General features: G+C 39.3%; 20 non-coding genes across 20 annotated transcripts; 10 read left to right on the forward strand and 10 right to left on the reverse strand.

Annotated features, from left to right (window-relative positions):
* The first annotated feature begins 1,284 nt into the window (after nucleotides 1-1,284).
* Nucleotides 1,285-1,356, forward strand: TRNAQ-UUG (transfer RNA glutamine (anticodon UUG)). The gene has a single exon. It is a non-coding gene; the product is annotated as a tRNA-Gln (tRNA).
* Nucleotides 1,357-2,237: 881 nt separating this feature from the next.
* On the reverse strand, nucleotides 2,238-2,309 carry TRNAQ-CUG (transfer RNA glutamine (anticodon CUG)). The gene has a single exon. It is a non-coding gene; the product is annotated as a tRNA-Gln (tRNA).
* A 259-nt stretch (nucleotides 2,310-2,568) lies between these two features.
* Nucleotides 2,569-2,640, forward strand: TRNAQ-UUG (transfer RNA glutamine (anticodon UUG)). The gene has a single exon. It is a non-coding gene; the product is annotated as a tRNA-Gln (tRNA).
* Nucleotides 2,641-3,553: 913 nt separating this feature from the next.
* TRNAQ-CUG (transfer RNA glutamine (anticodon CUG)) lies at nucleotides 3,554-3,625 on the reverse strand. Its single transcript has one exon. It is a non-coding gene; the product is annotated as a tRNA-Gln (tRNA).
* A 2,377-nt stretch (nucleotides 3,626-6,002) lies between these two features.
* TRNAQ-UUG (transfer RNA glutamine (anticodon UUG)) lies at nucleotides 6,003-6,074 on the forward strand. The gene has a single exon. It is a non-coding gene; the product is annotated as a tRNA-Gln (tRNA).
* Nucleotides 6,075-6,955: 881 nt separating this feature from the next.
* Nucleotides 6,956-7,027, reverse strand: TRNAQ-CUG (transfer RNA glutamine (anticodon CUG)). The gene has a single exon. It is a non-coding gene; the product is annotated as a tRNA-Gln (tRNA).
* Nucleotides 7,028-7,286: 259 nt separating this feature from the next.
* TRNAQ-UUG (transfer RNA glutamine (anticodon UUG)) lies at nucleotides 7,287-7,358 on the forward strand. Its single transcript has one exon. It is a non-coding gene; the product is annotated as a tRNA-Gln (tRNA).
* A 913-nt stretch (nucleotides 7,359-8,271) lies between these two features.
* TRNAQ-CUG (transfer RNA glutamine (anticodon CUG)) lies at nucleotides 8,272-8,343 on the reverse strand. The gene has a single exon. It is a non-coding gene; the product is annotated as a tRNA-Gln (tRNA).
* A 2,387-nt stretch (nucleotides 8,344-10,730) lies between these two features.
* On the forward strand, nucleotides 10,731-10,802 carry TRNAQ-UUG (transfer RNA glutamine (anticodon UUG)). The gene has a single exon. It is a non-coding gene; the product is annotated as a tRNA-Gln (tRNA).
* An 881-nt stretch (nucleotides 10,803-11,683) lies between these two features.
* Nucleotides 11,684-11,755, reverse strand: TRNAQ-CUG (transfer RNA glutamine (anticodon CUG)). Its single transcript has one exon. It is a non-coding gene; the product is annotated as a tRNA-Gln (tRNA).
* Nucleotides 11,756-12,014: 259 nt separating this feature from the next.
* Nucleotides 12,015-12,086, forward strand: TRNAQ-UUG (transfer RNA glutamine (anticodon UUG)). Its single transcript has one exon. It is a non-coding gene; the product is annotated as a tRNA-Gln (tRNA).
* A 913-nt stretch (nucleotides 12,087-12,999) lies between these two features.
* On the reverse strand, nucleotides 13,000-13,071 carry TRNAQ-CUG (transfer RNA glutamine (anticodon CUG)). Its single transcript has one exon. It is a non-coding gene; the product is annotated as a tRNA-Gln (tRNA).
* A 2,387-nt stretch (nucleotides 13,072-15,458) lies between these two features.
* On the forward strand, nucleotides 15,459-15,530 carry TRNAQ-UUG (transfer RNA glutamine (anticodon UUG)). Its single transcript has one exon. It is a non-coding gene; the product is annotated as a tRNA-Gln (tRNA).
* Nucleotides 15,531-16,411: 881 nt separating this feature from the next.
* Nucleotides 16,412-16,483, reverse strand: TRNAQ-CUG (transfer RNA glutamine (anticodon CUG)). Its single transcript has one exon. It is a non-coding gene; the product is annotated as a tRNA-Gln (tRNA).
* A 259-nt stretch (nucleotides 16,484-16,742) lies between these two features.
* TRNAQ-UUG (transfer RNA glutamine (anticodon UUG)) lies at nucleotides 16,743-16,814 on the forward strand. Its single transcript has one exon. It is a non-coding gene; the product is annotated as a tRNA-Gln (tRNA).
* Nucleotides 16,815-17,727: 913 nt separating this feature from the next.
* On the reverse strand, nucleotides 17,728-17,799 carry TRNAQ-CUG (transfer RNA glutamine (anticodon CUG)). The gene has a single exon. It is a non-coding gene; the product is annotated as a tRNA-Gln (tRNA).
* A 2,387-nt stretch (nucleotides 17,800-20,186) lies between these two features.
* Nucleotides 20,187-20,258, forward strand: TRNAQ-UUG (transfer RNA glutamine (anticodon UUG)). The gene has a single exon. It is a non-coding gene; the product is annotated as a tRNA-Gln (tRNA).
* Nucleotides 20,259-21,139: 881 nt separating this feature from the next.
* TRNAQ-CUG (transfer RNA glutamine (anticodon CUG)) lies at nucleotides 21,140-21,211 on the reverse strand. Its single transcript has one exon. It is a non-coding gene; the product is annotated as a tRNA-Gln (tRNA).
* Nucleotides 21,212-21,470: 259 nt separating this feature from the next.
* Nucleotides 21,471-21,542, forward strand: TRNAQ-UUG (transfer RNA glutamine (anticodon UUG)). Its single transcript has one exon. It is a non-coding gene; the product is annotated as a tRNA-Gln (tRNA).
* A 913-nt stretch (nucleotides 21,543-22,455) lies between these two features.
* On the reverse strand, nucleotides 22,456-22,527 carry TRNAQ-CUG (transfer RNA glutamine (anticodon CUG)). The gene has a single exon. It is a non-coding gene; the product is annotated as a tRNA-Gln (tRNA).
* Between the last annotated feature and the right edge of the window lie 1,221 nt (nucleotides 22,528-23,748).

Raw genomic sequence — 23,748 nt, forward strand, 5'->3', positions numbered from 1 at the left:
AGGTTCTATAGACAGGGCAGCTGGCATGGATTATGGACACTTTTAACATAGGGTGGTTTTTCAACCTTATCTCCTCTGGGAGCAAAGCGCTGGACAGGGTTTCCTGTACGTTTTTGAGGTTCGCAGGGATCTATGTGTGGATGTTTCTTGGTGTGAAAAGCATGACACCTTTTGGGGTGACACCAGGCTCTTCTGGGAGTTAATTTGCATAATCTCTACTTTCTATTTTATGTGACATGGGCTGCAGTTACATTGTTCTGTTAATAGAGGGCAACACACAGTTCATAGTTCCAAACAGGGGTGCACGGTCTGCTTGCTAGCTTACATTTACAGTTCTATTTGGGATTCACCGCCTTTTCATAAACTGAGTACTCTTCCGGAGTATTTCTAACTTATGTAGGTGTTTTGGGGGTGTTACGTGCCTTTGTATGACTGCTGCAAACCACTTGATATTAGACATTGATTGGAAACGACATAAAAAATCCTGACACATATTGTAAGCGGACATAAAATGACCTATATTAGCTAATATAAGTAAACAGACATCACTCCCCCCTCCCCACAAAAAGGGATGTATGCGTACACAAAAAATAAAAATGAAAAACAAGCAACTACTGCAGTTAAAATCTAAAAATGTAAATTCAGTTACATGATCATGACTCGGAAGGGGAAGTTAAAAAGTAAAAAAACACACGGTAGGAGAGAGGTTAGCTTTACATGCCATGAGGGAGGAAGAGGTCTTCCAAGCACTGTTGTGTATGTTGGTCAATCCCTCTGAAACGCAAAAGGGATGTGCACATAGAAATCAAAGCAGAGTCATCCAGAGAGACTATTTAATTCTTTTTTTTTCAAATTCTCAAAAGGAAGCTGCTATCAAATTGAACTATTCATCACAGCCACTGCTAGGAAATCTATGTGCATAAAATGACAATACACCCAAAGGAAAACAAAATATAGCTATAACATGTCAGATTACTAAATTCAGAGTCCAGCCTACTAACCATTAGACCATGGAACCTAAATACTTCCGCAAATGCTGAACTTCATTATGCCAAAACAGAGGCAGTCAGAAACAATATTTAATATTGCTTAATCATATGCCTCAAGAGGAAGAATTTGATCTACATGCTCTATAAAGCACAGAGATTGCTATAGCACAACGTCAATCGACAACATCGCTGTGTTTGTATGATATCAGTCAATTGGGACTATGAATCTGTACAAATTGTAAATGTGCTCTATATTGCCATTTCTGATTCAACGCTCTCAGGTGCATCTTGCAAGGGTTCCATGGTGTAATGGTTAGCACTTTGGACTTTGAATCCAACGATCCGAGTTCAAGTCTCGGTGGGACCGTTATCTTGCTCTTACACTCCATTTTCTAATTTCTCAAATTACAATTCAACAGAGTTAATATTCAGAAGTTCAGTCGACTCTCTCTGCACGACATTCCATTTAAATGTACTTTGGTGCCTGATACCAATACAGTGATGCAACTACATATCGTTAATGTACAATCCCTAAGGTCAATCAGAGTGGGCACCCAGATATCTCTCAGAAACATTTTCCACAGATGAATAATGTCCAACCTTAACTCTATGAAAAGAAAAATGTACACACTATGTGCAGTAGATTCTCTGCTCACTGGAACATGCAGAAACAACATTGATGTGAAAAGATTGGAAAAAGCCCTATTTTATTAACATTAAAAAATGTTATACAATTATTTTGGTGAATCATATTCACTTTCACAATCATTCCTATGTTTCAAGCAATTTGATGGTCTTATTAAATGTGTAAAAAATGTAATTCTTTGAGTTGACAAACTGTATGGAGAGCAAACTTTTTATAACTTACAAGAGTTATGAGTTCTAGAAAGTAGTGCATTTACTGATCAAGTGCCCTTGTTTAAATGTACTTACTTTATTTGGATCACACCTTTCTCGAAAGAAGAAATAAACTCTAAATTATCAGGAAACAATTCAACTGATTTTAGGGGCCTCCTGGGCTTTCAATGCAAATCGCTGAGATCAAAAGCCAGTTTAATAGCCATTATACCTTGGAGCTTTGGAGATATGAGAGTGGGCAGTTTCTTTGTGGCAAAAGAGAGTCATCCCCAGAAACTATTAATATTCTTTGGTCAAAGAAGACTGCCATCAAAGTGGGCTGTAAAGCAAAGCTATTGCTGTTATATCTATCTGCAAATGAAAGGCAACTCTAAAAGAGAAGCAGCCCCAAGGTCCCACCGAGACTTGAACTCGGATCGCTGGATTCAGAGTCCAGAGTGCTAACCATTACACCATGGAACCCACATATTCAGTAGCATGATGCACTTCATTCTGGAAAAACAGAGCACATCAGAGAAAATATGTAATATTCCTATATCATTAGACTCCAGAGGAAGAATTTGATCCAAATGAGACATGAAGCCAGTACTTTGCGATTGCACAGCATCCAACAGCAACAGTGCTGCTTCGATATAATATCAGTAAACGGTTACTATAGGTCAGTAAAAATCTTGACTGTGCCCTATATTCTCATTGCCCTTATGAAGCTCTGCTCAACAAGGGTTCCATGGTGTAATGGTTAGCACTTTGGACTTTGAATCCAGCGATCCGAGTTCAAGTCTCGGTGGAACCTCTCTCTTGCTCTAACACACTTTGTCTCCTTGTTGTCTTAAATTATAGGCCAAAGATAGTAATATTCATAAGGTTAGTGGTGTAGGGTATTCATTTTCGCTCTCACTCTCTGGCATAACTTTTCATAAAAATCCACTTTTGTGCCTAGCACCTTAACCTTTATGCATTTTTTTTAAATGTATGAACAGTGAGGTCATTCTGAGTCGATGGGCAGATCTGCATCGGAAACATACATAAAAGATTTGAAATTTTCAAACTTAACTCAATGTTAAGAAACATGCTCAATCTGTGACCCAATGGATTCTCTTTTTACTTGAAGATGCAGCAACAACATTAATAATACCATTTTGGGAAAAGCAGCTCTATTGTATCGCCATTCTCTTTCAAAATTGTTAAAGGGTTAATCCTATGAAAAGCGACCACATTCAGAATCAATGATATTAATCAAGCGTCTTAACAGTCTTTACATGTTTGTAAAATGAAGGTATCAGTTTGAGATGAAAAATAGAACGAAGAACACACTTTTCTTAATTCACAAAAGGCCTGAGGTGTATAAATACTGTTTGTACCGACCAAGGGCCCATTCGTGAATGTACTTACTTTAGTTGGATCATACCTTTCTTCAAAGAAGACATCCACAATAAACGATAAGGGAAAGGTTCGACTGATGGTAAACTCTTACAGAGATTTGAATGCAAATTATTGGATTCAACCTCCAGGGTGCTACCATTACACCATGGGTCTTTCACACCACAGAAAGTGGTGGGTTTCATTGTGGCTAAAGAGCGTCATCCATGGAAAATCTTTCTTTTTTCAAATGCACCCAGGGAATAATGCTATGAAAGTGGGCGACACAGCAGCGTCATTGCTATTAAAACAAGACACTGAGAGGAAAACAAACACAGTAATTCCCAAGGTCCCACCGAGATTTGAACTCGGATCGCTGGATTCAGAGTCCAGAGTGCTAACCATTACACCATGGAACCTACATACTTAGTGACATGATGAACGTCATTGCAGCAAAAAAAGCGCCTTTTAGAGAATGTATGCAATATTCTTTTATCTTATGCCTCCAGAGGAAGAATCCTATCCAAATGAGCTGTAAAGCAAAGAGTTTGCTATTGCGCAACAACCAACTAAACAGTTCCACATTTGCATAATATCCGTGGGCTAGGAATATGAGTTTGTTAAAATGATGCATGAGATCTCGATTCTCATTTCTGTTACAACTCTGTCAGGTTGCACCAGCAAGGGGCCCATGGTGTAATGGTTAGCAAAGAACATTACTGAAGGGCCCCTCGGCCAGCCAGAAAGCCAAAATGGAGAGAACGGTCATGAACTGGTTGTGAATGAGCTTCAAAATGCGTTCACAGGTAATTGAACTGGTGATCTCCTCAGTTTATACACCTGGAACTCCTGTCAATAGCAACAGTCGGCAGCTGGGTTGCAAGACATTTCGTCGAAAAAAATGTGTCGACAGGACAAATGGTCGAAACCATTTGGTCGAAAACCAAATGGTCGAATTGCTTTTGTTTTTTATTTTCACATTTTTTTTTTGGGGGGTGGGGGTTGGGGGGGTCCCCGCCAACCCCCTTTTTTTCTAAAAAAACCCCTTTTTTTCCCTAAACTACAACCTAAAAAATATATATATATATAAATTAAAAAATCGACCATTTGGCTTTCGACCAAATTACGTCGACCAAATGTCTTTCGACGAAATGTCTTTCGACGAAATGTCCGGACAGCGGCAGCTGGTCTGTGTCAATAATGGCAATTTGATTTTGCCATTTTCACAACTCCCTAATAAATGAACAAAATGTTCCATTTGTAGGCACAGTTACATGCTATGGTATGTATACCATGCTTAATAACCACCATAGGAGGCTCAGAGCACCATCCGCATTCTTACGTACAAAACATGTAAGGAAATAATCAGATCTTTTGCTCTGCAGGAGTCAGGCTTCTTTAAAGCCTGACAAAGTGGCAGAGTGCCATTGTAAACTGAGGCATGATGAAACCATGCCCAAGAACCCAGGCAGGTTAAACCCTTCCACTCATGCCCCTAGGCCCCGAACGGCCAGGTTCTATAGACAGGGCAGCTGGCATGGATTATGGACACTTTTAACATAGGGTGGTTTTTCAACCTTATCTCCTCTGGGAGCAAAGCGCTGGACAGGGTTTCCTGTACGTTTTTGAGGTTCGCAGGGATCTATGTGTGGATGTTTCTTGGTGTGAAAAGCATGACACCTTTTGGGGTGACACCAGGCTTTTCTGGGAGTTAATTTGCATAATCTCTACTTTCTATTTTATGTGACATGGGTTGCAGTTACATTGTTCTGTTAATAGAGGGCAACACACAGGTCATAGTTCCAAACAGGGGTGCACGGTCTGCTTGCTAGCTTACATTTACAGTTCTGTTTGGGATTCACCGCCTTTTCATAAACTGAGTACTCTTCCGGAGTATTTCTAATTTATGTAGGTGTTTTGGGGGTGTTACGTGCCTTTGTATGACTGCTGCAAACCACTTGATATTAGACATTGATTGGAAACGACATAAAAAATCCTGACACATATTGTAAGCGGACATAAAATGACCTATATTAGCTAATATAAGTAAACAGACATCACTCCCCCCTCCCCACAAAAAGGGATGTATGCGTACACAAAAAATAAAAATGAAAAACAAGCAACTACTGCAGTTAAAATCTAAAAATGTAAATTCAGTTACATGATCATGACTCGGAAGGGGAAGTTAAAAAGTAAAAAAACACACGGTAGGAGAGAGGTTAGCTTTACATGCCATGAGGGAGGAAGAGGTCTTCCAAGCACTGTTGTGTATGTTGGTCAATCCCTCTGAAACGCAAAAGGGATGTGCACATAGAAATCAAAGCAGAGTCATCCAGAGAGACTATTTAATTCTTTTTTTTTCAAATTCTCAAAAGGAAGCTGCTATCAAATTGAACTATTCATCACAGCCACTGCGAGGAAATCTATGTGCATAAAATGACAATACACCCAAAGGAAAACAAAATATAGCTATAACATGTCAGATTACTAAATTCAGAGTCCAGCCTACTAACCATTAGACCATGGAACCTAAATACTTCCGCAAATGCTGAACTTCATTATGCCAAAACAGAGGCAGTCAGAAACAATATTTAATATTGCTTAATCATATGCCTCAAGAGGAAGAATTTGATCTACATGCTCTATAAAGCACAGAGATTGCTATAGCACAACGTCAATCGACAACATCGCTGTGTTTGTATGATATCAGTCAATTGGGACTATGAATCTGTAAAAATTGTAAATGTGCTCTATATTGCCATTTCTGATTCAACGCTCTCAGGTGCATCTTGCAAGGGTTCCATGGTGTAATGGTTAGCACTTTGGACTTTGAATCCAACGATCCGAGTTCAAGTCTCGGTGGGACCGTTATCTTGCTCTTACACTCCATTTTCTAATTTCTCAAATTACAATTCAACAGAGTTAATATTCAGAAGTTCAGTCGACTCTCTCTGCACGACATTCCATTTAAATGTACTTTGGTGCCTGATACCAATACAGTGATGCAACTACATATCGTTAATGTACAATCCCTAAGGTCAATCAGAGTGGGCACCCAGATATCTCTCAGAAACATTTTCCACAGATGAATAATGTCCAACCTTAACTCTATGAAAAGAAAAATGTACACACTATGTGCAGTAGATTCTCTGCTCACTGGAACATGCAGAAACAACATTGATGTGAAAAGATTGGAAAAAGCCCTATTTTATTAACATTAAAAAATGTTATACAATTATTTTGGTGAATCATATTCACTTTCACAATCATTCCTATGTTTCAAGCAATTTGATGGTCTTATTAAATGTGTAAAAAATGTAATTCTTTGAGTTGACAAACTGTATGGAGAGCAAACTTTTTATAACTTACAAGAGTTATGAGTTCTAGAAAGTAGTGCATTTACTGATCAAGTGCCCTTGTTTAAATGTACTTACTTTATTTGGATCACACCTTTCTCGAAAGAAGAAATAAACTCTAAATTATCAGGAAACAATTCAACTGATTTTAGGGGCCTCCTGGGCTTTCAATGCAAATCGCTGAGATCAAAAGCCAGTTTAATAGCCATTATACCTTGGAGCTTTGGAGATATGAGAGTGGGCAGTTTCTTTGTGGCAAAAGAGAGTCATCCCCAGAAACTATTAATATTCTTTGGTCAAAGAAGACTGCCATCAAAGTGGGCTGTAAAGCAAAGCTATTGCTGTTATATCTATCTGCAAATGAAAGGCAACTCTAAAAGAGAAGCAGCCCCAAGGTCCCACCGAGACTTGAACTCGGATCGCTGGATTCAGAGTCCAGAGTGCTAACCATTACACCATGGAACCCACATATTCAGTAGCATGATACACTTCATTCTGGAAAAACAGAGCACATCAGAGAAAATATGTAATATTCCTATATCATTAGACTCCAGAGGAAGAATTTGATCCAAATGAGACATGAAGCCAGTACTTTGCGATTGCACAGCATCCAACAGCAACAGTGCTGCTTCGATATAATATCAGTAAACGGTTACTATAGGTCAGTAAAAATCTTGACTGTGCCCTATATTCTCATTGCCCTTATGAAGCTCTGCTCAACAAGGGTTCCATGGTGTAATGGTTAGCACTTTGGACTTTGAATCCAGCGATCCGAGTTCAAGTCTCGGTGGAACCTCTCTCTTGCTCTAACACACTTTGTCTCCTTGTTGTCTTAAATTATAGGCCAAAGATAGTAATATTCATAAGGTTAGTGGTGTAGGGTATTCATTTTCGCTCTCACTCTCTGGCATAACTTTTCATAAAAATCCACTTTTGTGCCTAGCACCTTAACCTTTATGCATTTTTTTTAAATGTATGAACAGTGAGGTCATTCTGAGTCGATGGGCAGATCTGCATCGGAAACATACATAAAAGATTTGAAATTTTCAAACTTAACTCAATGTTAAGAAACATGCTCAATCTGTGACCCAATGGATTCTCTTTTTACTTGAAGATGCAGCAACAACATTAATAATACCATTTTGGGAAAAGCAGCTCTATTGTATCGCCATTCTCTTTCATAATTGTTAAAGGGTTAATCCTATGAAAAGCGACCACATTCAGAATCAATGATATTAATCAAGCGTCTTAACAGTCTTTACATGTTTGTAAAATGAAGGTATCAGTTTGAGATGAAAAATAGAACGAAGAACACACTTTTCTTAATTCACAAAAGGCCTGAGGTGTATAAATACTGTTTGTACCGACCAAGGGCCCATTCGTGAATGTACTTACTTTAGTTGGATCATACCTTTCTTCAAAGAAGACATCCACAATAAACGATAAAGGAAAGGTTCGACTGATGGTAAACTCTTACAGAGATTTGAATGCAAATTATTGGATTCAACCTCCAGGGTGCTACCATTACACCATGGGTCTTTCACACCACAGAAAGTGGTGGGTTTCATTGTGGCTAAAGAGCGTCATCCATGGAAAATCTTTCTTTTTTCAAATGCACCCAGGGAATAATGCTATGAAAGTGGGCGACACAGCAGCGTCATTGCTATTAAAACAAGACACTGAGAGGAAAACAAACACAGTAATTCCCAAGGTCCCACCAAGATTTGAACTCGGATCGCTGGATTCAGAGTCCAGAGTGCTAACCATTACACCATGGAACCTACATACTTAGTGACATGATGAACGTCATTGCAGCAAAAAAAGCGCCTTTTAGAGAATGTATGCAATATTCTTTTATCTTATGCCTCCAGAGGAAGAATCCTATCCAAATGAGCTGTAAAGCAAAGAGTTTGCTATTGCGCAACAACCAACTAAACAGTTCCACATTTGCATAATATCCGTGGGCTAGGAATATGAGTTTGTTAAAATGATGCATGAGATCTCGATTCTCATTTCTGTTACAACTCTGTCAGGTTGCACCAGCAAGGGGCCCATGGTGTAATGGTTAGCAAAGAACATTACTGAAGGGCCCCTCGGCCAGCCAGAAAGCCAAAATGGAGAGAACGGGCATGAACTGGTTGTGAATGAGCTTCAAAATGCGTTCACAGGTAATTGAACTGGTGATCTCCTCAGTTTATACACCTGGAACTCCTGTCAATAGCAACAGTCGGCAGCTGGGTTGCAAGACATTTCGTCGAAAAAAATTTGTCGACAGGACAAATGGTCGAAACCATTTGGTCGAAAACCAAATGGTCGAATTGTTTTTGTTTTTTATTTTCACATTTTTTTTTTGGGGGGTGGGGGTTGGGGGGGTCCCCGCCAACCCCCTTTTTTTCTAAAAAAAACCCTTTTTTTCCCTAAACTACAACCTAAAAAATATATATATATATAAATTAAAAAATCGACCATTTGGCTTTCGACCAAATTACGTCGACCAAATGTCTTTCGACGAAATGTCTTTCGACGAAATGTCCGGACAGCGGCAGCTGGTCTGTGTCAATAATGGCAATTTGATTTTGCCATTTTCACAACTCCCTAATAAATGAACAAAATGTTCCATTTGTAGGCACAGTTACATGCTATGGTATGTATACCATGCTTAATAACCACCATAGGAGGCTCAGAGCACCATCCGCATTCTTACGTACAAAACATGTAAGGAAGTAATCAGATCTTTTGCTCTGCAGGAGTCAGGCTTCTTTAAAGCCTGACAAAGTGGCAGAGTGCCATTGTAAACTGAGGCATGATGAAACCATGCCCAAGAACCCAGGCAGGTTAAACCCTTCCACTCATGCCCCTAGGCCCCGAAGGGCCACGAACGGCCAGGTTCTATAGACAGGGCAGCTGGCATGGATTATGGACACTTTTAACATAGGGTGGTTTTTCAACCTTATCTCCTCTGGGAGCAAAGCGCTGGACAGGGTTTCCTGTACGTTTTTGAGGTTCGCAGGGATCTATGTGTGGATGTTTCTTGGTGTGAAAAGCATGACACCTTTTGGGGTGACACCAGGCTCTTCTGGGAGTTAATTTGCATAATCTCTACTTTCTATTTTATGTGACATGGGCTGCAGTTACATTGTTCTGTTAATAGAGGGCAACACACAGTTCATAGTTCCAAACAGGGGTGCACGGTCTGCTTGCTAGCTTACATTTACAGTTCTATTTGGGATTCACCGCCTTTTCATAAACTGAGTACTCTTCCGGAGTATTTCTAACTTATGTAGGTGTTTTGGGGGTGTTACGTGCCTTTGTATGACTGCTGCAAACCACTTGATATTAGACATTGATTGGAAACGACATAAAAAATCCTGACACATATTGTAAGCGGACATAAAATGACCTATATTAGCTAATATAAGTAAACAGACATCACTCCCCCCTCCCCACAAAAAGGGATGTATGCGTACACAAAAAATAAAAATGAAAAACAAGCAACTACTGCAGTTAAAATCTAAAAATGTAAATTCAGTTACATGATCATGACTCGGAAGGGGAAGTTAAAAAGTAAAAAAACACACGGTAGGAGAGAGGTTAGCTTTACATGCCATGAGGGAGGAAGAGGTCTTCCAAGCACTGTTGTGTATGTTGGTCAATCCCTCTGAAACGCAAAAGGGATGTGCACATAGAAATCAAAGCAGAGTCATCCAGAGAGACTATTTAATTCTTTTTTTTTCAAATTCTCAAAAGGAAGCTGCTATCAAATTGAACTATTCATCACAGCCACTGCTAGGAAATCTATGTGCATAAAATGACAATACACCCAAAGGAAAACAAAATATAGCTATAACATGTCAGATTACTAAATTCAGAGTCCAGCCTACTAACCATTAGACCATGGAACCTAAATACTTCCGCAAATGCTGAACTTCATTATGCCAAAACAGAGGCAGTCAGAAACAATATTTAATATTGCTTAATCATATGCCTCAAGAGGAAGAATTTGATCTACATGCTCTATAAAGCACAGAGATTGCTATAGCACAACGTCAATCGACAACATCGCTGTGTTTGTATGATATCAGTCAATTGGGACTATGAATCTGTACAAATTGTAAATGTGCTCTATATTGCCATTTCTGATTCAACGCTCTCAGGTGCATCTTGCAAGGGTTCCATGGTGTAATGGTTAGCACTTTGGACTTTGAATCCAACGATCCGAGTTCAAGTCTCGGTGGGACCGTTATCTTGCTCTTACACTCCATTTTCTAATTTCTCAAATTACAATTCAACAGAGTTAATATTCAGAAGTTCAGTCGACTCTCTCTGCACGACATTCCATTTAAATGTACTTTGGTGCCTGATACCAATACAGTGATGCAACTACATATCGTTAATGTACAATCCCTAAGGTCAATCAGAGTGGGCACCCAGATATCTCTCAGAAACATTTTCCACAGATGAATAATGTCCAACCTTAACTCTATGAAAAGAAAAATGTACACACTATGTGCAGTAGATTCTCTGCTCACTGGAACATGCAGAAACAACATTGATGTGAAAAGATTGGAAAAAGCCCTATTTTATTAACATTAAAAAATGTTATACAATTATTTTGGTGAATCATATTCACTTTCACAATCATTCCTATGTTTCAAGCAATTTGATGGTCTTATTAAATGTGTAAAAAATGTAATTCTTTGAGTTGACAAACTGTATGGAGAGCAAACTTTTTATAACTTACAAGAGTTATGAGTTCTAGAAAGTAGTGCATTTACTGATCAAGTGCCCTTGTTTAAATGTACTTACTTTATTTGGATCACACCTTTCTCGAAAGAAGAAATAAACTCTAAATTATCAGGAAACAATTCAACTGATTTTAGGGGCCTCCTGGGCTTTCAATGCAAATCGCTGAGATCAAAAGCCAGTTTAATAGCCATTATACCTTGGAGCTTTGGAGATATGAGAGTGGGCAGTTTCTTTGTGGCAAAAGAGAGTCATCCCCAGAAACTATTAATATTCTTTGGTCAAAGAAGACTGCCATCAAAGTGGGCTGTAAAGCAAAGCTATTGCTGTTATATCTATCTGCAAATGAAAGGCAACTCTAAAAGAGAAGCAGCCCCAAGGTCCCACCGAGACTTGAACTCGGATCGCTGGATTCAGAGTCCAGAGTGCTAACCATTACACCATGGAACCCACATATTCAGTAGCATGATGCACTTCATTCTGGAAAAACAGAGCACATCAGAGAAAATATGTAATATTCCTATATCATTAGACTCCAGAGGAAGAATTTGATCCAAATGAGACATGAAGCCAGTACTTTGCGATTGCACAGCATCCAACAGCAACAGTGCTGCTTCGATATAATATCAGTAAACGGTTACTATAGGTCAGTAAAAATCTTGACTGTGCCCTATATTCTCATTGCCCTTATGAAGCTCTGCTCAACAAGGGTTCCATGGTGTAATGGTTAGCACTTTGGACTTTGAATCCAGCGATCCGAGTTCAAGTCTCGGTGGAACCTCTCTCTTGCTCTAACACACTTTGTCTCCTTGTTGTCTTAAATTATAGGCCAAAGATAGTAATATTCATAAGGTTAGTGGTGTAGGGTATTCATTTTCGCTCTCACTCTCTGGCATAACTTTTCATAAAAATCCACTTTTGTGCCTAGCACCTTAACCTTTATGCATTTTTTTTAAATGTATGAACAGTGAGGTCATTCTGAGTCGATGGGCAGATCTGCATCGGAAACATACATAAAAGATTTGAAATTTTCAAACTTAACTCAATGTTAAGAAACATGCTCAATCTGTGACCCAATGGATTCTCTTTTTACTTGAAGATGCAGCAACAACATTAATAATACCATTTTGGGAAAAGCAGCTCTATTGTATCGCCATTCTCTTTCAAAATTGTTAAAGGGTTAATCCTATGAAAAGCGACCACATTCAGAATCAATGATATTAATCAAGCGTCTTAACAGTCTTTACATGTTTGTAAAATGAAGGTATCAGTTTGAGATGAAAAATAGAACGAAGAACACACTTTTCTTAATTCACAAAAGGCCTGAGGTGTATAAATACTGTTTGTACCGACCAAGGGCCCATTCGTGAATGTACTTACTTTAGTTGGATCATACCTTTCTTCAAAGAAGACATCCACAATAAACGATAAGGGAAAGGTTCGACTGATGGTAAACTCTTACAGAGATTTGAATGCAAATTATTGGATTCAACCTCCAGGGTGCTACCATTACACCATGGGTCTTTCACACCACAGAAAGTGGTGGGTTTCATTGTGGCTAAAGAGCGTCATCCATGGAAAATCTTTCTTTTTTCAAATGCACCCAGGGAATAATGCTATGAAAGTGGGCGACACAGCAGCGTCATTGCTATTAAAACAAGACACTGAGAGGAAAACAAACACAGTAATTCCCAAGGTCCCACCGAGATTTGAACTCGGATCGCTGGATTCAGAGTCCAGAGTGCTAACCATTACACCATGGAACCTACATACTTAGTGACATGATGAACGTCATTGCAGCAAAAAAAGCGCCTTTTAGAGAATGTATGCAATATTCTTTTATCTTATGCCTCCAGAGGAAGAATCCTATCCAAATGAGCTGTAAAGCAAAGAGTTTGCTATTGCGCAACAACCAACTAAACAGTTCCACATTTGCATAATATCCGTGGGCTAGGAATATGAGTTTGTTAAAATGATGCATGAGATCTCGATTCTCATTTCTGTTACAACTCTGTCAGGTTGCACCAGCAAGGGGCCCATGGTGTAATGGTTAGCAAAGAACATTACTGAAGGGCCCCTCGGCCAGCCAGAAAGCCAAAATGGAGAGAACGGTCATGAACTGGTTGTGAATGAGCTTCAAAATGCGTTCACAGGTAATTGAACTGGTGATCTCCTCAGTTTATACACCTGGAACTCCTGTCAATAGCAACAGTCGGCAGCTGGGTTGCAAGACATTTCGTCGAAAAAAATTTGTCGACAGGACAAATGGTCGAAACCATTTGGTCGAAAACCAAATGGTCGAATTGCTTTTGTTTTTTATTTTCACATTTTTTTTTTGGGGGGTGGGGGTTGGGGGGGTCCCCGCCAACCCCCTTTTTTTCTAAAAAAACCCCTTTTTTTCCCTAAACTACAACCTAAAAAATATATATATATATAAATTAAAAAATCGACCATTTGGCTTTCGACCAAATTACGTCGACCAAATGTCTTTCGACGAAATGTCTTTCGACGAAATGTCCGGACAGCGGCAGCTGGTCTGTGTCAATAATGGCAATTTGATTTTGCCATTTTCACAACTCCCTAATAAATGAACAAAATGTTCCATTTGTAGGCACAGTTACATGCTATGGTATGTATACCATGCTTAATAACCACCATAGGAGGCTCAGAGCACCATCCGCATTCTTACGTACAAAACATGTAAGGAAATAATCAGATCTTTTGCTCTGCAGGAGTCAGGCTTCTTTAAAGCCTGACAAAGTGGCAGAGTGCCATTGTAAACTGAGGCATGATGAAACCATGCCCAAGAACCCAGGCAGGTTAAACCCTTCCACTCATGCCCCTAGGCCCCGATCGGCCACGAACGGCCAGGTTCTATAGACAGGGCAGCTGGCATGGATTATGGACACTTTTAACATAGGGTGGTTTTTCAACCTTATCTCCTCTGGGAGCAAAGCGCTGGACAGGGTTTCCTTTATGTTTTTGAGGTTCGCAGGGATCTATGTGTGGATGTTTCTTGGTGTGAAAAGCATGACACCTTTTGGGGTGACACCAGGCTCTTCTGGGAGTTAATTTGCATAATCTCTACTTTCTATTTTATGTGACATGGGCTGCAGTTACATTGTTCTGTTAATAGAGGGCAACACACAGGTCATAGTTCCAAACAGGGGTGCACGGTCTGCTTGCTAGCTTACATTTACAGTTCTATTTGGGATTCACCGCCTTTTCATAAACTGAGTACTCTTCTGGAGTATTTCTAACTTATGTAGGTGTTTTGGGGGTGTTACGTGCCTTTGTATGACTGCTGCAAACCACTTGATATTAGACATTGATTGGAAACGACATAAAAAATCCTGACACATATTGTAAGCGGACATAAAATGACCTATATTAGCTAATATAAGTAAACAGACATCACTCCCCCCTCCCCACAAAAAGGGATGTATGCGTACACAAAAAATAAAAATGAAAAACAAGCAACTACTGCAGTTAAAATCTAAAAATGTAAATTCAGTTACATGATCATGACTCGGAAGGGGAAGTTAAAAAGTAAAAAAACACAAGGTAGGAGAGAGGTTAGCTTTACATGCCATGAGGGAGGAAGAGGTCTTCCAAGCACTGTTGTGTATGTTGGTCAATCCCTCTGAAACGCAAAAGGGATGTGCACATAGAAATCAAAGCAGAGTCATCCAGAGAGACTATTTAATTCTTTTTTTTTCAAATTCTCAAAAGGAAGCTGCTATCAAATTGAACTATTCATCACAGCCACTGCTAGGAAATCTATGTGCATAAAATGACAATACACCCAAAGGAAAACAAAATATAGCTATAACATGTCAGATTACTAAATTCAGAGTCCAGCCTACTAACCATTAGACCATGGAACCTAAATACTTCCGCAAATGCTGAACTTCATTATGCCAAAACAGAGGCAGTCAGAAACAATATTTAATATTGCTTAATCATATGCCTCAAGAGGAAGAATTTGATCTACATGCTCTATAAAGCACAGAGATTGCTATAGCACAACGTCAATCGACAACATCGCTGTGTTTGTATGATATCAGTCAATTGGGACTATGAATCTGTAAAAATTGTAAATGTGCTCTATATTGCCATTTCTGATTCAACGCTCTCAGGTGCATCTTGCAAGGGTTCCATGGTGTAATGGTTAGCACTTTGGACTTTGAATCCAACGATCCGAGTTCAAGTCTCGGTGGGACCGTTATCTTGCTCTTACACTCCATTTTCTAATTTCTCAAATTACAATTCAACAGAGTTAATATTCAGAAGTTCAGTCGACTCTCTCTGCACGACATTCCATTTAAATGTACTTTGGTGCCTGATACCAATACAGTGATGCAACTACATATCGTTAATGTACAATCCCTAAGGTCAATCAGAGTGGGCACCCAGATATCTCTCAGAAACATTTTCCACAGATGAATAATGTCCAACCTTAACTCTATGAAAAGAAAAATGTACACACTATGTGCAGTAGATTCTCTGCTCACTGGAACATGCAGAAACAACATTGATGTGAAAAGATTGGAAAAAGCCCTATTTTATTAACATTAAACAATGTTATACAATTATTTTGGTGAATCATATTCACTTTCACAATCATTCCTATGTTTCAAGCAATTTGATGGTCTTATTAAATGTGTAAAAAATGTAATTCTTTGAGTTGACAAACTGTATGGAGAGCAAACTTTTTATAACTTACAAGAGTTATGAGTTCTAGAAAGTAGTGCATTTACTGATCAAGTGCCCTTGTTTAAATGTACTTACTTTATTCGGATCACACCTTTCTCGAAAGAAGAAATAAACTCTAAATTATCAGGAAACAATTCAACTGATTTTAGGGGCCTCCTGGGCTTTCAATGCAAATCGCTGAGATCAAAAGCCAGTTTAATAGCCATTATACCTTGGAGCTTTGGAGATATGAGAGTGGGCAGTTTCTTTGTGGCAAAAGAGAGTCATCCCCAGAAACTATTAATATTCTTTGGTCAAAGAAGACTGCCATCAAAGTGGGCTGTAAAGCAAAGCTATTGCTGTTATATCTATCTGCAAATGAAAGGCAACTCTAAAAGAGAAGCAGCCCCAAGGTCCCACCGATACTTGAACTCAGATCGCTGGATTCAGAGTCCAGAGTGCTAACCATTACACCATGGAACCCACATATTCAGTAGCATGATGCACTTCATTCTGGAAAAACAGAGCACATCAGAGAAAATATGTAATATTCCTATATCATTAGACTCCAGAGGAAGAATTTGATCCAAATGAGACATGAAGCCAGTACTTTGCGATTGCACAGCATCCAACAGCAACAGTGCTGCTTCGATATAATATCAGTAAACGGTTACTATAGGTCAGTAAAAATCTTGACTGTGCCCTATATTCTCATTGCCCTTATGAAGCTCTGCTCAACAAGGGTTCCATGGTGTAATGGTTAGCACTTTGGACTTTGAATCCAGCGATCCGAGTTCAAGTCTCGGTGGAACCTCTCTCTTGCTCTAACACACTTTGTCTCCTTGTTGTCTTAAATTATAGGCCAAAGATAGTAATATTCATAAGGTTAGTGGTGTAGGGTATTCATTTTCGCTCTCACTCTCTGGCATAACTTTTCATAAAAATCCACTTTTGTGCCTAGCACCTTAATCTTTATGCATTTTTTTTAAATGTATGAACAGTGAGGTCATTCTGAGTCGATGGGCAGATCTGCATCGGAAACATACATAAAAGATTTGAAATTTTCAAACTTAACTCAATGTTAAGAAACATGCTCAATCTGTGACCCAATGGATTCTCTTTTTACTTGAAGATGCAGCAACAACATTAATAATACCATTTTGGGAAAAGCAGCTCTATTGTATCGCCATTCTCTTTCAAAATTGTTAAAGGGTTAATCCTATGAAAAGCGACCACATTCAGAATCAATGATATTAATCAAGCGTCTTAACAGTCTTTACATGTTTGTAAAATGAAGGTATCAGTTTGAGATGAAAAATAGAACGAAGAACACACTTTTCTTAATTCACAAAAGGCCTGAGGTGTATAAATACTGTTTGTACCGACCAAGGGCCCATTCGTGAATGTACTTACTTTAGTTGGATCATACCTTTCTTCAAAGAAGACATCCACAATAAACGATAAGGGAAAGGTTCGACTGATGGTAAACTCTTACAGAGATTTGAATGCAAATTATTGGATTCAACCTCCAGGGTGCTACCATTACACCATGGGTCTTTCACACCACAGAAAGTGGTGGGTTTCATTGTGGCTAAAGAGCGTCATCCATGGAAAATCTTTCTTTTTTCAAATGCACCCAGGGAATAATGCTATGAAAGTGGGCGACACAGCAGCGTCATTGCTATTAAAACAAGACACTGAGAGGAAAACAAACACAGTAATTCCCAAGGTCCCACCGAGATTTGAACTCGGATCGCTGGATTCAGAGTCCAGAGTGCTAACCATTACACCATGGAACCTACATACTTAGTGACATGATGAACGTCATTGCAGCAAAAAAAGCGCCTTTTAGAGAATGTATGCAATATTCTTTTATCTTATGCCTCCAGAGGAAGAATCCTATCCAAATGAGCTGTAAAGCAAAGAGTTTGCTATTGCGCAACAACCAACTAAACAGATCCACATTTGCATAATATCCGTGGGCTAGGAATATGAGTTTGTTAAAATGATGCATGAGATCTCGATTCTCATTTCTGTTACAACTCTGTCAGGTTGCACCAGCAAGGGGCCCATGGTGTAATGGTTAGCAAAGAACATTACTGAAGGGCCCCTCGGCCAGCCAGAAAGCCAAAATGGAGAGAACGGGCATGAACTGGTTGTGAATGAGCTTCAAAATGCGTTCACAGGTAATTGAACTGGTGATCTCCTCAGTTTATACACCTGGAACTCCTGTCAATAGCAACAGTCGGCAGCTGGGTTGCAAGACATTTCGGCGAAAAAAATTTGTCGACAGGACAAATGGTCGAAACCATTTGGTCGAAAACCAAATGGTCGAATTGCTTTTGTTTTTTATTTTCACATTTTTTTTTTGGGGGGTGGGGGTTGGGGGGGTCCCCGCCAACCCCCTTTTTTTCTAAAAAAAACCCTTTTTTTCCCTAAACTACAACCTAAAAAATATATATATATATAAATTAAAAAATCGACCATTTGGCTTTCGACCAAATTACGTCGACCAAATGTCTTTCGACGAAATGTCTTTCGACGAAATGTCCGGACAGCGGCAGCTGGTCTGTGTCAATAATGGCAATTTGATTTTGCCATTTTCACAACTCCCTAATAAATGAACAAAATGTTCCATTTGTAGGCACAGTTACATGCTATGGTATGTATACCATGCTTAATAACCACCATAGGAGGCTCAGAGCACCATCCGCATTCTTACGTACAAAACATGTAAGGAAATAATCAGATCTTTTGCTCTGCAGGAGTCAGGCTTCTTTAAAGCCTGACAAAGTGGCAGAGTGCCATTGTAAACTGAGGCATGATGAAACCATGCCCACGAACCCAGGCAGGTTAAACCCTTCCACTCATGCCCCTAGGCCCCGAACGGTCACGAACGGCCAGGTTCTACAGACAGGGCAGCTGGCATGGATTATGGACACTTTTAACATAGGGTGGTTTTTCAACCTTATCTCCTCTGGGAGCAAAGCGCTGGACAGGGTTTCCTGTACGTTTTTGAGGTTCGCAGGGATCTATGTGTGGATGTTTCTTGGTGTGAAAAGCATGACACCTTTTGGGGTGACACCAGGCTCTTCTGGGAGTTAATTTGCATAATCTCTACTTTCTATTTTATGTGACATGGGCTGCAGTTACATTGTTCTGTTAATAGAGGGCAACACACAGGTCATAGTTCCAAACAGGGGTGCACGGTCTGCTTGCTAGCTTACATTTACAGTTCTATTTGGGATTCACCGCCTTTTCATAAACTGAGTACTCTTCTGGAGTATTTCTAACTTATGTAGGTGTTTTGGGGGTGTTACGTGCCTTTGTATGACTGCTGCAAACCACTTGATATTAGACATTGATTGGAAACGACATAAAAAATCCTGACACATATTGTAAGCGGACATAAAATGACCTATATTAGCTAATATAAGTAAACAGACATCACTCCCCCCTCCCCACAAAAAGGGATGTATGCGTACACAAAAAATAAAAATGAAAAACAAGCAACTACTGCAGTTAAAATCTAAAAATGTAAATTCAGTTACATGATCATGACTCGGAAGGGGAAGTTAAAAAGTAAAAAAACACAAGGTAGGAGAGAGGTTAGCTTTACATGCCATGAGGGAGGAAGAGGTCTTCCAAGCACTGTTGTGTATGTTGGTCAATCCCTCTGAAACGCAAAAGGGATGTGCACATAGAAATCAAAGCAGAGTCATCCAGAGAGACTATTTAATTCTTTTTTTTTCAAATTCTCAAAAGGAAGCTGCTATCAAATTGAACTATTCATCACAGCCACTGCTAGGAAATCTATGTGCATAAAATGACAATACACCCAAAGGAAAACAAAATATAGCTATAACATGTCAGATTACTAAATTCAGAGTCCAGCCTACTAACCATTAGACCATGGAACCTAAATACTTCCGCAAATGCTGAACTTCATTATGCCAAAACAGAGGCAGTCAGAAACAATATTTAATATTGCTTAATCATATGCCTCAAGAGGAAGAATTTGATCTACATGCTCTATAAAGCACAGAGATTGCTATAGCACAACGTCAATCGACAACATCGCTGTGTTTGTATGATATCAGTCAATTGGGACTATGAATCTGTAAAAATTGTAAATGTGCTCTATATTGCCATTTCTGATTCAACGCTCTCAGGTGCATCTTGCAAGGGTTCCATGGTGTAATGGTTAGCACTTTGAACTTTGAATCCAACGATCCGAGTTCAAGTCTCGGTGGGACCGTTATCTTGCTCTTACACTCCATTTTCTAATTTCTCAAATTACAATTCAACAGAGTTAATATTCAGAAGTTCAGTCGACTCTCTCTGCACGACATTCCATTTAAATGTACTTTGGTGCCTGATACCAATACAGTGATGCAACTACATATCGTTAATGTACAATCCCTAAGGTCAATCAGAGTGGGCACCCAGATATCTCTCAGAAACATTTTCCACAGATGAATAATGTCCAACCTTAACTCTATGAAAAGAAAAATGTACACACTATGTGCAGTAGATTCTCTGCTCACTGGAACATGCAGAAACAACATTGATGTGAAAAGATTGGAAAAAGCCCTATTTTATTAACATTAAAAAATGTTATACAATTATTTTGGTGAATCATATTCACTTTCACAATCATTCCTATGTTTCAAGCAATTTGATGGTCTTATTAAATGTGTAAAAAATGTAATTCTTTGAGTTGACAAACTGTATGGAGAGCAAATTTTTTATAACTTACAAGAGTTATGAGTTCTAGAAAGTAGTGCATTTACTGATCAAGTGCCCTTGTTTAAATGTACTTACTTTATTTGGATCACACCTTTCTCGAAAGAAGAAATAAACTCTAAATTATCAGGAAACAATTCAACTGATTTTAGGGGCCTCCTGGGCTTTCAATGCAAATCGCTGAGATCAAAAGCCAGTTTAATAGCCATTATGCCTTGGAGCTTTGGAGATATGAGAGTGGGCAGTTTCTTTGTGGCAAAAGAGAGTCATCCCCAGAAACTATTAATATTCTTTGGTCAAAGAAGACTGCCATCAAAGTGGGCTGTAAAGCAAAGCTATTGCTGTTATATCTATCTGCAAATGAAAGGCAACTCTAAAAGAGAAGCAGCCCCAAGGTCCCACCGAGACTTGTACTCGGATCGCTGGATTCAGAGTCCAGAGTGCTAACCATTACACCATGGAACCCACATATTCAGTAGCATGATGCACTTCATTCTGGAAAAACAGAGCACATCAGAGAAAATATGTAATATTCCTATATCATTAGACTCCAGAGGAAGAATTTGATCCAAATGAGACATGAAGCCAGTACTTTGCGATTGCACAGCATCCAACAGCAACAGTGCTGCTTCGATATAATATCAGTAAACGGTTACTATAGGTCAGTAAAAATCTTGACTGTGCCCTATATTCTCATTGCCCTTATGAAGCTCTGCTCAACAAGGGTTCCATGGTGTAATGGTTAGCACTTTGGACTTTGAATCCAGCGATCCGAGTTCAAGTCTCGGTGGAACCTCTCTCTTGCTCTAACACACTTTGTCTCCTTGTTGTCTTAAATTATAGGCCAAAGATAGTAATATTCATAAGGTTAGTGGTGTAGGGTATTCATTTTCGCTCTCACTCTCTGGCATAACTTTTCATAAAAATCCACTTTTGTGCCTAGCACCTTAACCTTTATGCATTTTTTTTAAATGTATGAACAGTGAGGTCATTCTGAGTCGATGGGCAGATCTGCATCGGAAACATACATAAAAGATTTGAAATTTTCAAACTTAACTCAATGTTAAGAAACATGCTCAATCTGTGACCCAATGGATTCTCTTTTTACTTGAAGATGCAGCAACAACATTAATAATACCATTTTGGGAAAAGCAGCTCTATTGTATCGCCATTCTCTTTCAAAATTGTTAAAGGGTTAATCCTATGAAAAGCGACCACATTCAGAATCAATGATATTAATCAAGCGTCTTAACAGTCTTTACATGTTTGTAAAATGAAGGTATCAGTTTGAGATGAAAAATAGAACGAAGAACACACTTTTCTTAATTCACAAAAGGCCTGAGGTGTATAAATACTGTTTGTACCGACCAAGGGCCCATTCGTGAATGTACTTACTTTAGTTGGATCATACCTTTCTTCAAAGAAGACATCCACAATAAACGATAAGGGAAAGGTTCGACTGATGGTAAACTCTTACAGAGATTTGAATGCAAATTATTGGATTCAACCTCCAGGGTGCTACCATTACACCATGGGTCTTTCACACCACAGAAAGTGGTGGGTTTCATTGTGGCTAAAGAGCGTCATCCATGGAAAATCTTTCTTTTTTCAAATGCACCCAGGGAATAATGCTATGAAAGTGGGCGACACAGCAGCGTCATTGCTATTAAAACAAGACACTGAGAGGAAAACAAACACAGTAATTCCCAAGGTCCCACCGAGATTTGAACTCGGATCGCTGGATTCAGAGTCCAGAGTGCTAACCATTACACCATGGAACCTACATACTTAGTGACATGATGAACGTCATTGCAGCAAAAAAAGCGCCTTTTAGAGAATGTATGCAATATTCTTTTATCTTATGCCTCCAGAGGAAGAATCCTATCCAAATGAGCTGTAAAGCAAAGAGTTTGCTATTGCGCAACAACCAACTAAACAGATCCACATTTGCATAATATCCGTGGGCTAGGAATATGAGTTTGTTAAAATGATGCATGAGATCTCGATTCTCATTTCTGTTACAACTCTGTCAGGTTGCACCAGCAAGGGGCCCATGGTGTAATGGTTAGCAAAGAACATTACTGAAGGGCCCCTCGGCCAGCCAGAAAGCCAAAATGGAGAGAACGGGCATGAACTGGTTGTGAATGAGCTTCAAAATGCGTTCACAGGTAATTGAACTGGTGATCTCCTCAGTTTATACACCTGGAACTCCTGTCAATAGCAACAGTCGGCAGCTGGGTTGCAAGACATTTCGTCGAAAAAAATTTGTCGACAGGACAAATGGTCGAAACCATTTGGTCGAAAACCAAATGGTCGAATTGCTTTTGTTTTTTATTTTCACATTTTTTTTTTGGGGGGTGGGGGTTGGGGGGGTCCCCGCCAACCCCCTTTTTTTCTAAAAAAAACCCTTTTTTTCCCTAAACTACAACCTAAAAAATATATATATATATAAATTAAAAAATCGACCATTTGGCTTTCGACCAAATTACGTCGACCAAATGTCTTTCGACGAAATGTCTTTCGACGAAATGTCCGGACAGCGGCAGCTGGTCTGTGTCAATAATGGCAATTTGATTTTGCCATTTTCACAACTCCCTAATAAATGAACAAAATGTTCCATTTGTAGGCACAGTTACATGCTATGGTATGTATACCATGCTTAATAACCACCATAGGAGGCTCAGAGCACCATCCGCATTCTTACGTACAAAACATGTAAGGAAATAATCAGATCTTTTGCTCTGCAGGAGTCAGGCTTCTTTAAAGCCTGACAAAGTGGCAGAGTGCCATTGTAAACTGAGGCATGATGAAACCATGCCCAAGAACCCAGGCAGGTTAAACCCTTCCACTCATGCCCCTAGGCCCCGAACGGCCAGGTTCTATAGACAGGGCAGCTGGCATGGATTATGGACACTTTTAACATAGGGTGGTTTTTCAACCTTATCTCCTCTGGGAGCAAAGCGCTGGACAGGGTTTCCTGTACGTTTTTGAGGTTCGCAGGG

This window comes from Ambystoma mexicanum, chromosome 5p (genome assembly GCF_040938575.1).
Source record: "Ambystoma mexicanum isolate Mex_15411 chromosome 5p, UKY_AmexF1_1, whole genome shotgun sequence".
NCBI classification, from domain to species: Eukaryota; Metazoa; Chordata; class Amphibia; order Caudata; family Ambystomatidae; genus Ambystoma; species Ambystoma mexicanum.